Source organism: Amblyomma americanum, chromosome 1 (genome assembly GCF_052857255.1).
Source record: "Amblyomma americanum isolate KBUSLIRL-KWMA chromosome 1, ASM5285725v1, whole genome shotgun sequence".
NCBI classification, from domain to species: Eukaryota; Metazoa; Arthropoda; class Arachnida; order Ixodida; family Ixodidae; genus Amblyomma; species Amblyomma americanum.
This window is the reverse complement of record NC_135497.1, coordinates 406,947,213-406,964,160: the sequence shown is the minus strand read 5'-3', so window position 1 is coordinate 406,964,160 and position 16,948 is coordinate 406,947,213. Positions and strand designations below refer to the sequence as shown.

At 48.1% G+C, this 16,948-nt stretch overlaps 1 protein-coding gene across 1 annotated transcript in view; it reads right to left on the bottom strand.

Moving 5' to 3' along the window:
* LOC144115762 (uncharacterized) overlaps positions 1-4,160 on the bottom strand; it is a 78,786-nt gene extending 74,626 nt beyond the window's left edge. Inside the window, exons 1-2 of the mRNA XM_077650262.1 lie at positions 3,615-4,160; positions 2,951-3,086 (exon numbers count right to left, since the gene is read on the bottom strand). The gene's annotated coding sequence lies outside the window, so the exon portion shown is untranslated. The remainder of the gene's footprint in view (positions 1-2,950; positions 3,087-3,614) is intronic.
* Positions 4,161-16,948: the final 12,788 nt, after the last annotated feature.

Genomic DNA, 16,948 nt, shown 5'->3' with positions numbered 1-16,948 from the left:
TGTGCAAACTTGTTTAAAACACGTTTTTAATGATCGATATTGCTCAGTTAGAGAAAAGTTATAGTACAACTGTTCATAAGCTTTAGTTACATTTATACGCCGCGAGGCGGCGTGAGCAGTTGAGGTGAGGGTATTCGACTAGAAGGGGATGAAGCAATAAAACACATAGGAACAAGGATGACGGAAAAATTTTCAGCAAAGCACGTGGTACATAATTTATCCAAGGAGGATAGACCGGTTACAGCAATAGCTTCACTTGAGCAAGGAGAGTGGGAAAAGGCAGAGAAGAAGGTTCCTAGTGGCACATCAACAGGACCAGATGGTATCCCGATTATGTTGATAAAGAAGTTAGGACCAAAATCCAAGCAAACATTAACACAGGTAGTGAACAAAATGATAGTGGATGAGAAAGTCCCCGATAAATGGCGATTAAGTAGAATGAACATGATATATAAGGGAAAGGGGGACCAAGCAGACGTAACTATCGTCCCATAACAGTGACATCTGTGGTTTACAGGGTGGTGATGCAGATTATAAAGGATAGACTGCAGGCTTGGGTGGAGAACGAGGGGGTGTTAGGGGAACTACAGAATGGGTTCCGGAAACAAAGGAGGTTGGAGGACAATCTATTTTCATTGACACAGTGTATAGAAATTGCGGAAAAGGAACATAGGCCCCCTTATGGCTAGCATTTCTGGATATTAGGGGAGCCTATGACAACGTTACTCAGGAGCATTTGTGGGACATACTGGGCACATTGGATGTGGAAAATGGAGTAATTAATCTTTTAAAAGATAAATATATAGAGGTAACAGAGTGCTCATAAAATGGGAAAAAAATGTATCAGCGCCTGTAGAGATACAGCGGGGGCTTAGACAAGGATGTCCTCTGTCCCCTTTGTTGTTCATGTTGTGCCTGCAAGGGTTGGAGACCAAGCTAGAGGGGAGCGGACTAGGCTTCAACCTATCCTTTTTCAAGCAAGGGGAATTGATTAAACAGACATTACCGGGACTAATATACGCGGACGATATAGTGATAATGGCTGACAACAAGGAAGACCTGCAGAAGTTGTTAGACATATGCAGTACAGAGGGAGATAGATTAGGCTTCAAGTATAGTAAGGAAAAATCTGCAGTCATGATATTTAATGAAGAGGGCGGCGAGCATAGAATACAGGAGTTCGTGCTAAAAGTAGTGAATGAGTACAAGTATCTTGGGGTGTGGATAAATAACAGTGTTGAGTATCTGACAGAGCATGAAAAATATGTAATGAACAAAGCTAGTAGGAATGCAGCTGTCACGAAAAATAGGGCACTGTGGAATTACAATAGGTATGAGGTGGTAAGAGGGATCTGGAAAGGGGTGATGGTCCCTAGCCTGACCTTCGGAAATGCGGTCCTGTGTATGAGGCCAGATGTTCAAGCAAGGCTGGAAATTAGGCAACGGGGAGTATGGAGGTTAGCTTTGGGAACACATGGCAATACACCAAATCAGGGGGTACATGGTGATATGGGATGGGCGTCTTTCGAGAGCAGAGAGGCTAGCAGTAAGATAGCATTTGAGGAACGATTGAGATTGATGGAGGAAAAGCGGTGGGCTAGGAAAGTTTTCAGATACCTGTATATAAAGAATGTTGACACGAAATGGAGAAAGCGAACTGGAAAATTGACAAGCAAATATCTGGACAGCAGTAAGGGGGCAAATCAGCAATTATCGGTTAAGAAAAAGGTTAAAGAAACAGAGAGAGCTTTGTGGAAAACAGGGATGCTGACGAAATCGGCACTGGAAACATACCAGACCTTTAAACAGGAAATTGTCAAAGAAAATATCAATGATAATTGTAGTGGAAGCTATTTGTTGTTTGAGGCCAGGGCTGGAGTTTTGCGGACTAAGACGTATAGAGTGAGGTACCATGAGATAGACACTTTGTGCATTGCGTGCGGAGAGGAGGAGGAAACGGCTGAACACTTGATACTTTTCTGTAAAGGGCTTCACCCTACAGTGGAAGGCAGCGGGGCTGACTTACCCAAGGCATTGGGGTTAAGGGATAGTGAAGGGAAAGTGGATTTTAAGAGGTTAGAAGTAACCAAGCGAAGGTTATCTGATTGGTGGCTAAAAGCAAGACAGGAGTAAAATTTCACAAGACATGGCTAGGTGGCTTGAGCCACCGCCCGATGTAAAGGGTTCAGCCGTATCCATCCATCCAATATATGGACATGTAGACAGCTTCCTAGACGTGTCACTAGACGTCTACAGAATTGGAACGGACCATAAATGTATCGTGCAGTCTGGCAACACCGGTACTGCAGTCTGGCCGCCATTTAATTTACGCCAGCCGGATGACGGATCGCTGCCGCTTTTTCGTTGTCTTCCTGACTGCGGGAGTGTCGTCACCACAACGTGAGAGTTTGCATGAACATTTCATCATAGAAAAATTTAAAAAAGTAAGAATATAAAAGTTTGTAAATGAGCATTAAACAAATAACAAAATAAGCTCAAAGTCTTGCCCCCCCCCCCCACTTAAGATATGTTCCGGAGTGAAAAATAAAAATATAAATTATATGATGTAAATGAGTTATATATAAAAATTAAAAAATAAGCTCGAAGTCCTGCTCCCCCCCTCGGAAAAAAGTTCCGCAGTCCCAGGACGCAGTCATGTTCGCGCACGGCTGCTGCGTGTACACAGCCCCGGACACCGGTGCGTTTGGCCATGAACACGTCGGACGAAGAATTGTCGTGTGCAACTCAGAAACAGCTTTGCTGCTGAATTGGGCCGTGGATTCTGGCTCGAGAACGCATGCGCATAACTGAAACTGCACCAGCACATTTATATGCCGGCTCCCTTACGAATCGAGCATCGGGAGTGCGGTACAGACAGAGCTGCCTACGCGAGACGTGCTTCGTCGAAGAATGTGAAAAAGTGAGAGCAGGACAAGCAACTCGTCCTCACCTGCAAAATGCGGTGCCAACTTTGTAACGATCTCTTCAAATTATCCGTCGCTGAGCTCACGCCCCTGGCATTTCGAGTTGGTTGTATCCCGAAAGAATCGCCCTTCTTCGGCCATCATTACGGGTTACTCTCTCGGCTGGACGAAAAGAACGCCAACATGGTCACATGAGCAATCCCAAACTTTTCTGCCGGCTTCCGGCGCCCGCGCGGAATCGTTGCTGGCTGCCGCGCTCTGTCAGAACATTGTGGGCGGCTTGGTGGTTGGTTGGCGCCCAAATTATAATTAATCGGGCCAACCTGCCCACCCCTGCACTCTCCGTAATTTAGGAGGGAGGGAAGCGACAAACTTCTCCACCCCGCGTGCGAAAGATGAGGCTCGACTGCCGACCGGCGATAGGGGCCGCGCCAGATTATCCGCTGGTGAGGCGTACAGAAGTTCAGCAATAAACCCCTTCACTTGGCCAGAGAGCAACAACGATAGGTCACGAAACCAAGCGCAGCAAAGTGGGGTCCGTACAGAGGCGCGACGTAAAAAACAAGCGCAGAATTCGGACGCAAACTCTGACATTAACACACAGAAGACATAAGGGTCATTACCATACAACAATGCTACGCGAGAGAAGATTAAGACGCGGAACAGCGAGCGACGAGAGTGGGGACAAACGGTGGCTTAGCTGCGAAGTGGCGAGGTCCGGTCGCAGGGAGCGTCGGGGTGTGGGTGCTCGTTGCGTGGCTGACTGTGTGTTGCGTACACGGGCGAACTGGGGCCACCTCACTCACGTCCGCACGCACCGATTTCTCCAGGGCAACTGCTCGGCTAGCTCGGTAGCAGCGCGGCGGGGTACGCTGAATACCACCGTTTCAGGCGGAGCGTAGGGGCTGTTTGCGTCGGGGAGGCCGGAGGGCAGCAGGGTAGCCACGCTCGCGTCCAGGACCACACAGCAGGCGTCGAGGTGGTGAAGAACGAGCCGCCGCCATCGCAGTCAGCTGCGCCGGCTGCTGGGGGGTTGCAGGAACACGGGCCGCCGCTGCTGCAGCTGACGACGACGGCGCGAAGAGGCTCTCCCGGCGGGCGAGGGTTACGAGTAGAAGGGCGAGGGGCGCCCTAGCAGCTGGGGATGGGCGCCGGACGGCACTGGGCGGGCGCGGTGCTCCTGGCGATCGTCGAAAGGAAGCGGGCGGGTGGGCCCGGCTGTGGCCAGACGGCGTCATCGACAAGCACGAACACCTCTCGGGAGGAGAGGCAGGAATCATCCGCTCCGCGTAGGGAGCGCCACCGTCGAAACAAGAGAGAAGGAGCGGCGGCGCACGAGTTTGGTCACGTGACCGTTTCGCCATCGCCGGCCTTCGGGCCTTCTTCCCGTTCCGACGGCTGCCGGCGCGCTCGTTCCCGGCGGCAAGATCTCGCTGTGCATAACGAGCTGTCGGACGGCACAAAAACTTTACTGTGAGCGCGCATAGAGCGTGTTGGTACTGGAAAATGCTTGGTTCAACCAGCTCATTTGCTCGTCTTGTTCAGACCGCCCGCATCCGCTCGAATGTACTGCAAGCCGCACTGCTCGTGGCCCAGCAGCACATTACAAGCGGGACAATGCCTGAAAGCTTGCTTATTAGAGCTCGCTATATTTGCCAAATGGAGGAATATGTGTTCACAACTATTAAGAACGTTCACTGCTCAGCACTGTGCACGCGACTTACAACCGAGCGTGCGTGTGATCGCCGGCCGAATGCCCGGTGTTTATCCTCCGTCAACATTCTGGCTCCCAAAAGATAAATATGCATGCTTTTCAAGGGCCCCTTCAGAAGCTCGGCGACGTTCGACTGTGCTCTCTTGCTAAGTAAAGCTGAAAACTGCTCCGGAGTTGAGCACCCGAAGATGTAGCCAGCCGGAGTAAGCGGAAATATACATGCCTCGATAAATTTCACCGCTGTCCCGTGCATTAGCGCACCTCTAGAGCTTTGCATTGGGCGAGAGAATTGCATGTCGAAGCGCCTCCTCTGATGACTCTTGCAAAAGCTCCGTTGCCGCTTCCACCGTGCTAGCGCCAAGTACGCACGACAGTTTAGTGAGCACTGCGCCGACGCACAGGAAGAACTTGCTGCAAAGGTCCAAAATAGCACCGATTATATCATGAGAGAAACCCCCTAATGGAAACACAGAATTTAGCCGGCGTTTGAAAATCTCTGGCATGGTGCTCTGCACGGGGAAGGGACTTTGGGAGATAAAGACCGAAGGAGAGCGGTGCGGAAAAGGTGAACAAAAAGAAATAGAAAGGAGAGACAGCTCCTCGAAAGACGGCGGCAATTGTGTCGCGAAATTTCCCACATGTAAAAAGTGCGTCTATTTTTCTGAGACTAGACCACAGGGACATTATTAGCTCTAGATATTAGTTCAATAACACGCACGACATCCGTATCACAGCCGGATTGCTTCAGAGTCGCTTGACGTTCGTACACAAGCTGTACAGCAGCGTTTCGCACTGCGCGCCGATGCTAACGACTGCTCCGAAGGCCACAAGTGGCGGTCATCCTAGTGGCGCCGCCTGTCTGTCGTGGACAGAGCAAACTGCGTCCAGGCGACAATACGAGTAGGGGGTAGAGAGTTCTTGACTACAGTGTTCTTACTTGAATGACCCTCCTGCACGAGGCCAACATCGCCGCGCCGCGACATGCTTTCGAAAAACAGAGGCGTCTTCGCTATCTGGGCCGCCAAAGTAGGAGGAGAACAGGGCAGGCGTGAACTTTGTGACACCTCACCTGCATGGGTTAGCTGACCGCGCAAGGCGCCCAGCCGCTGCCGGTCAGACCGCAGAATACGAGGCCCGTGACAAACCAACGGACAAGGAGAGAGGGGGTGCTTGGCGCTGCGCGATGGCGAAGAGGCGGCGGTGAGGGGTGGTGGGTGGATGGGCCTTCAAACTGGACAGACGTCGGCATTTGGATGGAAAATGTATTTCTCGCTGTAGAAGAGCAGACAGCGACCAGCGCCAGTTACATGTCTTAAGAAAATTGAAACGCACGCTGCTTACGTTCGTGAACGCTTTTGACTCCGCACTTTGACAGCTATCTGCGTTGCAATGAATCGGCTCTTTCACATTAACGCGTCTGGTTAGGGATCATTCGATATATAGATTTAGCATGAGTTCTGTGATTGTTCAAACGAATTTCAGGACGGGCGGCTTTTTCGACAGCGTGTTTACTGCACACTCGGCACTCTGTATTCGTGCCGATACGTTATGCTAGGTGCATCGCTATCAAGCGCTAACCGCATGAGGCGATAATTCTCTGCGACGCGACGCGTGATGGCCACACACGATAGCCAGGGCAGCCGCTGTCGCTGATTGCGTCGCTCAATTTATGGGTTTAAGGAAAATTTCACACATTGCCCAGAAGCGACTCGCGAGGCGGAAGGCATTGCGGGTGCGTGACTTCCTATCTAGTTTGCGAGCACAGTTCGTTTGTCTCGCGCAGTTTCAGCGGAAAGCTGCATGCGGGACACTCGCTTCGTCAAGAGTACGAGCCCTTGCGGTTGGAGTGTTTTCGACACTCGATTTCCGACTACTCAGCGGACTTTCTTCGATGTCTATTTCAGAAGGGATATTTCGTTTTTATTTTCCGGCGAATATTAATTTTTACAGCTGAAATATTGTTTTTTTATCATGTGGTATTACAACCACATATATCGTGTGGTGTACCACATATATACCACATATATCGTGTGGTATTACTACAGGGTCAAGTTTCATTTGCAGTTTATCGTGACATTTTTATCAAAGCACGTGTCGGGCGCGCGTTGTATCCGAACGTTGCCAGAAGAAACGGTCGGCAATTTGTGTTTGTTTGTTTGTTTGTGCTTGCCGCTCAGCGGCGGCGGACGAGAGGACCCCCCCCCCCCCCCCCCCCCCCGAGCATTGTGGAGGGAGGCCGGCGCCTGGCGGACGGCGAAGGCCCGAAGATGAACGGCAGCCACAAGGACGCCGCGATTATGTGCGCCCAAGAAACGGCCGCGTGCACTGACCGAGGAGGCGGAAGTTGACGGCCGGGGCGAAATGCTGGCCCTGCGAAATACGCCGTAGAAGGTTGTCGCCCGATAAGGCCACGGTCTGCGCGCCGCCTTCGTAACGACCGTCGGATTAAGGGAACCAGCTCAAGATGCCTTCACAGACCGAAGGGAGCAGCGGGGAAGCAAGGACGAGGGAGAGCTGGAAAGGAGGACCGGGAAGAGAGGAACGAGAAGAACGGCGGAGACGGGTGGTGGATGCGGGAGACGAGAGGCCGCATCCCGACGGCAGAGTGGTGTCACCGCAATTGTGAATAGATGTGAATAAATTAGGCAAGACTGTGTAATCGGAATGTTCGGTGTGGTCTGGCTGGATCGGGACGACAGGAAAACAAAATAGAGGAGGGAGGAGAGGAACCTGCCTGACTGCAGAACAGTCCATTTTTTCAATAATAAATTCACGAAGGATCGAACCTACAGCTGTGCTTGTGCACGGAAGTCTTATCGCCATTCAAAAAGTAATGAAGTTCAAAGATGGTGCCCTCTGACGATAATGCAAGTTTCCTTACAAAAATTGCGTTGTCTTGCTATATTTACGATGTCCAAGGTTGGGCTACAGTGCGATACATAACGTGATCTGCGTGCTGCCAGCAGTGATGGTACTGCCGCCGCTCAACTGATGCGATTGCCAGAACATGACATTTTCAGGACAGATGAAATGTACTTAATCGAGTAAATGCCCTAAGCGCGCGCCGACAGTTAAAGGAGTACAGACCCTTAATTTTTATGCCCCCGTTTCTTCGTGGCACCGATACGTGAGGCATTACCAAGCATGGATCACCACCACAGCGGTGGCAGAGTGGTTAAAATGAATGCTCTGTTGCTGACCCGAAAAGCGCGCTTTCGATCCCGGCCTCTGCGCTCACATTTTGACGGAGGTGAAATGCCACAGACAAGTGCGATGTCAGCGCGCGCTAAGGAATCCCAGGTGTTCGATGTTATCCAGAGGCTTCCCTTCCCCTTCGTCATCCCTCACAGCCTGAGTCGCTTTGGAAAAGTAAACTTCATAAACGAAACCACACACGAATCACCATGCGGTATTCTCCTATGACTGCTAAATAATCTGTAATCAAGTGTTTCTCTCATGCTGTTTCGGTTTCAACTTTCTCTTAAGTCAAACAACTGTACAGTTATGTATGGATGCATAGTTAAGTAGTTAGCTCCGCGACTGTATGCAATTACTTGATGCTGTGCTTCTAGAAGAAATCGCTATCGTCATTAAAAGAGTGACTCAAGTTAAATGAGGCAGCACGCAGAGAAAAACGCTAGTTGGAGCTTAGTTCTAGGAACCAGGTTGACATATTATTTTTGGGTTGTCAAGCTGGGTTGAACGAATACAGATTTTAAATATCACAAAGCTGGCGCCACCGTCTATGCGAGTTTCTGGAAGAGCTATGAAAGAGCACTTCATCCACCTTGGGAATGCCGGGAATACAGCAAGGCGCACTTGGCTTGGCCCTAAAGAATGACTACGACTGCCGAAATACAAATTCTCGCAAATTATATGTTGCAAGGAAGCGTTGCTTTGCAATCAGTGTATCCTGTAATAAAATATGGTAACTGTACATCGCAATAAATGCGCAGAAAAGGAGACAAGTACCGAATTCGGTCATGGCGAGAGAGGACTTCCTCTTATGCCGCCAAATAACTAACCGTGGAAAATTATCCTTTGCGTTTAACAGACACGCTTTTTAGAGCGAATATTCTTGCAAAAAATTGTTAATTCTTAGAATACTACACTTTAGAAGCTTATAGTTCTGCTTTGTGAAAGATGGCAACGTTTCGTCGAGACGGCACACACACATTCTTCGAGGGAATGAAAACTCCGGATGGTCGCACTCTGCCTGCAGCTGAGTCTAGGCAGGAAAAGGAAGGAGACTGTCCTTCGTCACAGTGCTGTGGGGAGGGAGGGGGTTGTTCTTTGCTCTTGCTAGGGGTGCAGGGGAGGGGGGGGAGAAAGGAATTTGGAGTGACAGTGTTGTGCAGCACAAAATTTTTTGAATGTTCAGTATGAGGCACCTCACTACTGCCAGTACAGGAGCAATGGCCCATTTCCTTCTATTTCCTGCCTAGCCTCTACTGCAGTGCTACAGGAGGTTGGCTGCAATCCCCCTTTCTATACTGCACCACTGTACTCTTTCGACGGCTCTATCAGGGCCATCTTGAAGTAAACTGGCGACGTTCCCGAGTCTACTCAGTAAGGAGAACTGAACTCTTCTCGTTTCCACAAAGAATGCGAGAGTGTCGTCTGGAAACGAGACCTTTTGGTTGGAAAACAAGTCTTGCGGAGAAGCTGATTTACCGATTTCGGCAAATGGTCCATTCTCATGTGTAATCTTCCTGCAAAGCTGCAAGTGTTCTGTTTTGTTTACTGGTGTGCAAACAACCAAAGCTCTCATATGCACCCAACAAAGGCATGTCTATCACATGACGAGCTTAGGCCAAACACCGCTGAAATTCATATCTTCCCCTACTTTCTTTGTCCCAATTCTACATATACAGTCGTTATTAAAGCATGATGATTATGGCTTTTTTGCATTAGCAATGACTGTACTAAAAGGCATAGGCTCTTTTCGTGGCTGTCCTAGTTGGCGTGTTCTTGTAAATCCAATTTTTTTGCCTAACCCTTCTAAAGCAAGTCAATAAAGACCAATCATTTACTTATTTCCTATTCCCCCAGCTGTGAGTGAACCCCTGGATAATGAGCTTACATTTTACCACGATTTGCGGCTTTGTAAAAAGCATGCAGTTGGAAATGTGGTGAATGTGAACTATATCGTACCAAATTCACTCATGCACAAATTCCATTTCAGGCAGGTTCTCATATTTCCGCGGAATTGGCATGGGGAACCACTGGCGTGGGAACGCCAGACCGGGTCGAGCGGCGCCGATGCCCACTATTGTTCTTTCTACGCGCCACGCATGCTTTCTTGGTGCGTTGGTGGATTGTCCTCAGGCGTCGCAGCGATGCTGTGAAGCGGACAGTGACTTTGGCGCCTTTGTGGGCGTTTGCGAGTGACGCGCGGGTGGGGAGCTCGGTGCTTTACTGAGAACCGTGCCACGGTGCTTCGCCGGAGTGCTTTGCTCCAATGTTCGCCATACAGGGGGAGGGTGAAGAGCGGGAAAGAATGCTCCCGAACCGATGGTATGCCGGTGGCACCGAAACAGGCGTGCCTCGCCGCTGTCCCCAGTTCTCGCTTTCGTCGTCCGAGTGCGCGAAATGGTAGAGCAAAGTGGAACAGCGTTTAAAAATGTTTACGTGGAGCAATCGTAAACGAAAGTGCGCCGCCACATTCTAGCCGGGAAGCACAACGTTTAAAATGCGACGGTGGTGTAGTTGTATAAGCAGTGCATTTTCTCGCGGCACGAGCATATATTATGCACGGACATAGGGCGCGTCCCGCAATGGGCTCCGTGCGCTGGTATGGTGGCGCCAGCAGCGACCACATCGCCAGCGCCGCCTCGTGGCACTCGCCGCGTTAACTGGACGCTCAGTCACGGCCGGTCTCTCGAAGGGGGAGCGCGCGCGCCCTCCTCGAGACTGGCCCTGCGCCTTCCTCCATGCCCGATGCGTTCGCGCCAGTCCGGCCCCATTGCAGACGCGCACTGACCGCGATGCCATTCTAAGTCAACGCCTGCTTCTCTGCTGATTTCAACGCATTGAAACCCTTGACGCCACCAATGCTGCATTTCGTTTCAATTGCTTTCAGGTTGGGCTGATCACCGATTCCGAGCAACCATGATTGTGTTGCAGTCCCGGCGGCACTGCAATATCTGGCAGCGCAGTTGAGCTTATTGAGATTAATTAAATACCTTTACAGTTTGAGAAACAAGGCTCTGACCCAAATAATGAAATCAGCTATGTAATTTACATCCACTGTGACATCGACTATGTTAATGGTCGGCTATAAATGCGAAAAACGCAACCTTACTACACATATATATCAGATGATAGTGCTCTACATCCTTCAGGATCGACACTTCTTTACTTTGTGTATTCCTCTCAGAGAAGCATAGCTCTAAGCATACAAAAAGACGATGGGTTTCTTGCTAAGTATCTTCCACGGGACTTTAATTTCAGGAATTTCATGAAGACACCAAATACATGAATTATTTTGGTCGTATTTCTCTTTTGGTAAATACTTAACTATAGAAAGGCCGCCGCGGTGGCTCAGTGGTTATGGTGCTCAGGTGCTGACCCAAATGACTCGTGTTCGATCCTGGTTGCGGCGGTCGCATTTCGGTGAAGGCAAAATTCTAGAGGCCCGCGTACTGCGCGATGTCAGTGCACGTTAAAGAACCCCAAAAGGTTGCAATTGTCTGGAACCTCCTACTATGGCGCCCCTTATAGTCTTCCTTGCATTGGGACGATAAACCTAATTAAATTCAAAAGATGAATTCCCAAAATTAAGGGTTTAGTGATGTTGTGAAATCCAAGAAATATATATAGAGAGAAATTTGAACCACTCTCTATTTTTCTTTTTATTCGTCTAGAACAGGATTTGAGATCTCATAAATGTAACAAATATAGAAAATTTTAAAGCACTGAAGGAAATAAAATGATGCAAATAAATACACAAAAGCTTAGGTGAAAAAATGTGAAAAACGACATAAGCACTCTCAGAAGTACGATGTCGCTCCCACTGCATACACACACGCACGAAAAAAAAAACTAGAAACAAAATTGACGCGCTGAACCACAGATGAGCATAACAAACGAAGACCTAAACTTCAGATGCTAGCTCCAAGAACTTCACCGTAGACCATGTCCTGTGACTGACTGAGCGAATTCCTTCCCTCTACATAAAGACATCAAGCAGCTCCTACCAATGATGTCACGTTCGAAACACCCCAGTCGGTGTAAACCCTTCCCCAGTTCACTCTCATGAATTTAATTCCACAGTGCACTCATTTCCAGCATACCCTCTGTGCATGAGCTAGCATGCACGATGTCCAAGAAAAGCGTTTAAATATATTCGGTACCTTGACTGCAGTGTTTTTATAGCTGTTATGACATTGGGTAAACACAGCAGTAGGTAGAGCACCCATAATTATCCAAGTTTGTTTTCGCCTTCGGACGAAACACCTCACCGCTCGCCCCGCTCACTGCAAACTGAACCAGACAGCTGCGTTGGCTGCGTCCGCCTTTCGCCACCGCTGTTAACCAGGTGGCGCCACTCGCGCGCGCCAAACTGCAGCGCACGGAGCCCATAACGATCACTAATAACGTGTTTTCAACAAGTTTGCACATTTTTTTCTGCAATGACTTTGCGCGTAAACCGGACTGATGGATGTGCCTATCGGTCAGTCTACTTGTAGCAGACTACAATTGTAGCAGACTACAATTTTTCTCAAACTGGGAAATAACGATCATTAATAAGGTGTTTTCAAGAAGTTTGCACATTTTTTCTGCAATGACTTTGCGCGTAAACCGGACTGATGGATGTGCCTATCGGTCAGTCTACTTGTAGCAGACGAGGCCGCTCTCCGAAGACGACGCTAAAGAGATATGCGATTTTTCTTTTATTATTGATACTAAACTGTACATGCTCCTCGAACGTGCTCGTCCAGACGGTCCTGTAAACATAAGAAAGAATACGAAAGACTGTAATCAATATGCGCGAAATGCGATACGGCTAATATACACTGCAACAGGAAAACACATGCATGCCATTAAACCTGCTGTCTGCCGTACGTGGTACTCGGAGACGGCGAGAAAGCTAAAGACAGCAGCGAGCTTTAATCCTGCAAAGACTAAAATCAATTCGCAACATGCCGGCGTGTTTGTTCTGAGAGTGTAGAGATAAAAAAGAATGTACGCGAAAGAGTTGATACAACTAATACAGCAACAGAAGGACACATTTTTTAACCGTCACGCCAGCCGTCTTAACGCCCGTCGAGGAACCCCACGACAGCGACGAGTATTAATCTCTAAAATCAAAGTGCTGACGATGCCGGATCACGTAAACAGACCTACAGCGTCCGCTGCTGTAGCAAAGCTCTCAACTGCACGATTTTCTCCTGCGTGATTCACTGCTAGGAATCGCACGTCCACGAAGATTAATTAGCCACTAGTTTGCGTACCAAATAACACAATGGAATGACTCACATTTTTTCTTTCCTATACTCTGTGTACAGTCCGACGCCCGCAAGAGCACGACTCGCTCATCCGCGTACATCAACTCCGCCATCTTTAGACAGCAAGTTAGCCTGCATCGATGTGGACTTCGGCGAAGCAGTCTTATTAGACTGCTTAGTGAGAAATGGAACGCGTCCCAAGATGGCGGCTGTCCGGTTAGACGTCTCAGTAGCCGTCTACTTGGGAGTATTGGAACGCACCCCAGTTGTTCGGCCATTAGCGATGGCCGGCGAAGCCTGCAGACAAGCCACTCTGGCGATCCGTTCCCATGCTGGTGCTCTGCCCGTGAGGCCAGGGGTAGCCGGGTCGGTGGAGACGTCGGGGAAAATCGGAAGACAGCCGGCACCACTTCGCGGCCGGCGAAAGCGACTCCTTAAAGGGATTTTCGCAGAACCTTGCTCCCCGCTTGTCCCACGCAGCAACGACCGGGCGAGCGCGGTAAATTCACCCCGCAGACACATGGCGAGAGATTCTGTCTTGGTGGCAATCCTCGAGACATGTTGGCGCCAATCCTAATACCAGCTGGCGGCCATTCCTAATAGGGTGTTTCCATTCATGTTCGGAAGCATCATCGGTTTGAATGTTTGCCAGATTTCACATGCGTGAACAACGGTTTTGAAACAGTTGAAACTGTGTGTCGTAATGTACTCGTTGTTGCAGTTCACCGCCATCCCCATGGCATCCTTGATAATTTTATTAGTATTGTTGAAGGACTGCTGGTTCTTGCAAATGTCAAAAAATGGCATGCAGCTAGTTGTCGGCGACTTCAATGTTGACCTGTTTTCAGCTGAACAACCTAAAAGCCAACTTCTAGAGGCTACGCTCGCAAATAGTCGTGAAAACCTAATTACCGATGGCACTAGAGTAACTGCTATTGAAACACTTCGATTGATTTGCGTTTCACGAACATTCCAAAGGATACAACTTTGTCCGGTGTCCTGTGTTCTGATATTAGCAACCACCTATCCATATTTGCAGCACTTCCAAAGATGGAAATTCTCAAAGTATAAAATACACTAGAAGACATATTAATCACCATATGTCAGTTTGTTCGCGTCTTTAGTTGCTAGCTCACAATGGGTAAATGTGTACTCTGAATGTGGTCCCTCTGAGTCATACGATGCATTCATTTCCACACTACAACATTACTATAATGTTGCCTTTCCTTTATCAACTGTGCCTCAGTACAAAAAAGCCCGGAAACCATGGATAACTGAGGATCTTTATAAGTGCATCAAACAAAAGGAAAAAAATTTTTGTGCTTCTAAAAACCTGTGACGTTGAAACACCGCATGAATTTAAACGCTTCAGGAACAGGTTAAAACCAGATTTAAAAATAGCCAAATTCGTGCTTTTTCAACATAAGCTTGAGAACTTAGCGCGAAATAGCAGCAGAACGTGGAAAGTTTTTCGTGAGTTGACCAACGCCCCGACAGCAGACATACCGTCTCAACTACAAATAAATAGACAATTATATTCTCGCGAATCGTTAGCCAGTCAGTTAAACTTTCCTGCCCTCCTACTGATGGGAACGGCGGTTAGCGGTACGAAGAGCACTTCGGGTCTTCGTCCGCTCGTCCGGCGACACGTTGCCGGTTGGGGCAGCAATTCCAACTTCTTAAGACAAAACTTATTTATTAAAGACGGGATTGATAAAAAAGGCATATGAGCAAAAGGCAGTTTAAAAAGGGCAGTTTAACAAAAGGCTGATAAAAAAGGCTGTTAAAAACGGCCGAGCTTGAGACTCGGCGCGCTCGTCCCAAGACGTTGTTTCCCACGTGTTTTAACCCCTTGGATAATTGGGCGGAGATTGAGTAATCTAGCTCTCGCCCAATTTTAACCAACCGCAGTGCAGTGGCACCGTATGTGCAAAGGGTCGGAGCCCAAGGCTCGCCGGTCCGAGCCCAGTGGACCTCGCTCCTCCTGGAACGTGCTGGGCGCGTGATTCCGCGTACACAGCTCGCTGCATGCGCATTCCACCCATTGCCACGCATCGGAACTGCAGTCTCCGTTGACAGCAAAGGGATGTCTTCCGCGGGACAAGGATAACTGGGCGCCGGAACAGAAAGGATTAGTGCCGCAGCTCACCCTAAGCGCGGGCGTCACGCCTCGACGTACATTCCTCGATTCCCCCCCCCCCCCCCACCCCCGGGCATGACCGCTCCTGGTAACAGGTGCGCGGGGGGGGGGGGGGGGGGTCCCATCGGCCCTGTGGCCTTCCACTTAACATAAATGTCTGAGCTCCGATTACCGTGCCCGATAACCAACCAGAGTGCAGCCCTTTACATTATATTAATGATGTCGTTAATGACAGTGTATTTCTTGCTCCTTCATCTGAAGATGAAGTTGTTTCTCTGTTGAGTTCCCTTGACAACAAATCTGCAGCTGGCGAAGATGATATTAAACCTTACCAATTAAAGTAGTTGCCAGTGTTATTTCAAAGCCCCTAACCCATATTTACAATCATAAGCTATCCCTTGGTGTTTTTCCACAAAGATTAAAAATTGCTCGTGTTACATTTATACACAAAGGTGTTAAATACTGTGAGTTAAACAATTCCAGACCAACCTCAGTCTTATCACTGTTCTCCAAAGTTGCATAGCGTATCCTATATAAACGATTTAGTACTTTTTTATTGTCAAAGAAAGTTATCGTCGAACAGCAGTACGGATTTCAAAAAGGAAAGTCAACTGAAACGGCCCTACTGCGCATTAAAGACAAAATCATTTTTGATATGGAAGGTAAGTTTTTTACATTTGGAATTTACTCATATTTTCGGAAGGCATTCGATTCTATACAGCACCATATTTTGTTCAACACGCTCGAAGCATATGGCTTTAGAGGCATCACACAAAGTCTTATACGAAGTTATCTACATGCGAGGTCCCAGTTCACGTCCATACACGGCGATGCATCGGGGAAAGGCAACATTAAATACGGCGTTCCTCAGGGCTCTATACTCGGCCCGTTGTTATTCGCTCCGTATATAAATGACATCGTTAACATTTCGTCAGCGGGAGAAGTGTTGCTCAATGCTGATTATACAAGTGTACTTTTTTTCCGGAGGGAGCCTTGAGGAACTTGAGGCCACGTCAAACACATGGCTGCATGAGCTCAGTTTATGGGTATCAACAAACAAGCTTCAAATAAATGCAAAGAAAACAAAATACATGATATTTTCCTTAAAAAATAAGCCCAATGTCTTTAATATAAACCGGAACTTTAATGATGCATTGCTTGAGCGCGTAGATCGTCATTCATTTTTAGGTGCTACTTTTCAGTCTAACCTAACGTGGTCCTATCATGCAGAAAATATAAGAATGAAAGTAGCGAGATGTATTGGAATGTTATGCCGCCTTCGTAATCTTGTCCCTCCCAGGCTCAAAAAGCAGCTTTATTTTTCACTTTTACACTCACACTTTAATTACTGTGCCTTAGTATGGGGAACCGGAATTAAGACTGATAATGATAGACTATCTGCATTGCAGCTAAGGGAAATTCAAGCACTATATAAATATAATTTACACCCTGTAACATTAATAAGAACCCAAAATATCCGACCTTTTCACGAAATATACATAGAGAAATTATCTGCGTACATATTTTCTGAAGTATCAAGCAATTACAGTCGATTTGTTAGTCATTATCTAAATAGAGATACTGGTCACAATTTGCGTAGGACTTTCATTGTTATAGAAAAGCCAACGACAAATTATGCTAAACAGACAATTGATCAACAAATTATGAAATTATGTAATAATTATTCAGACATTCTCGAGATCGCAAAAACATGTAGAAG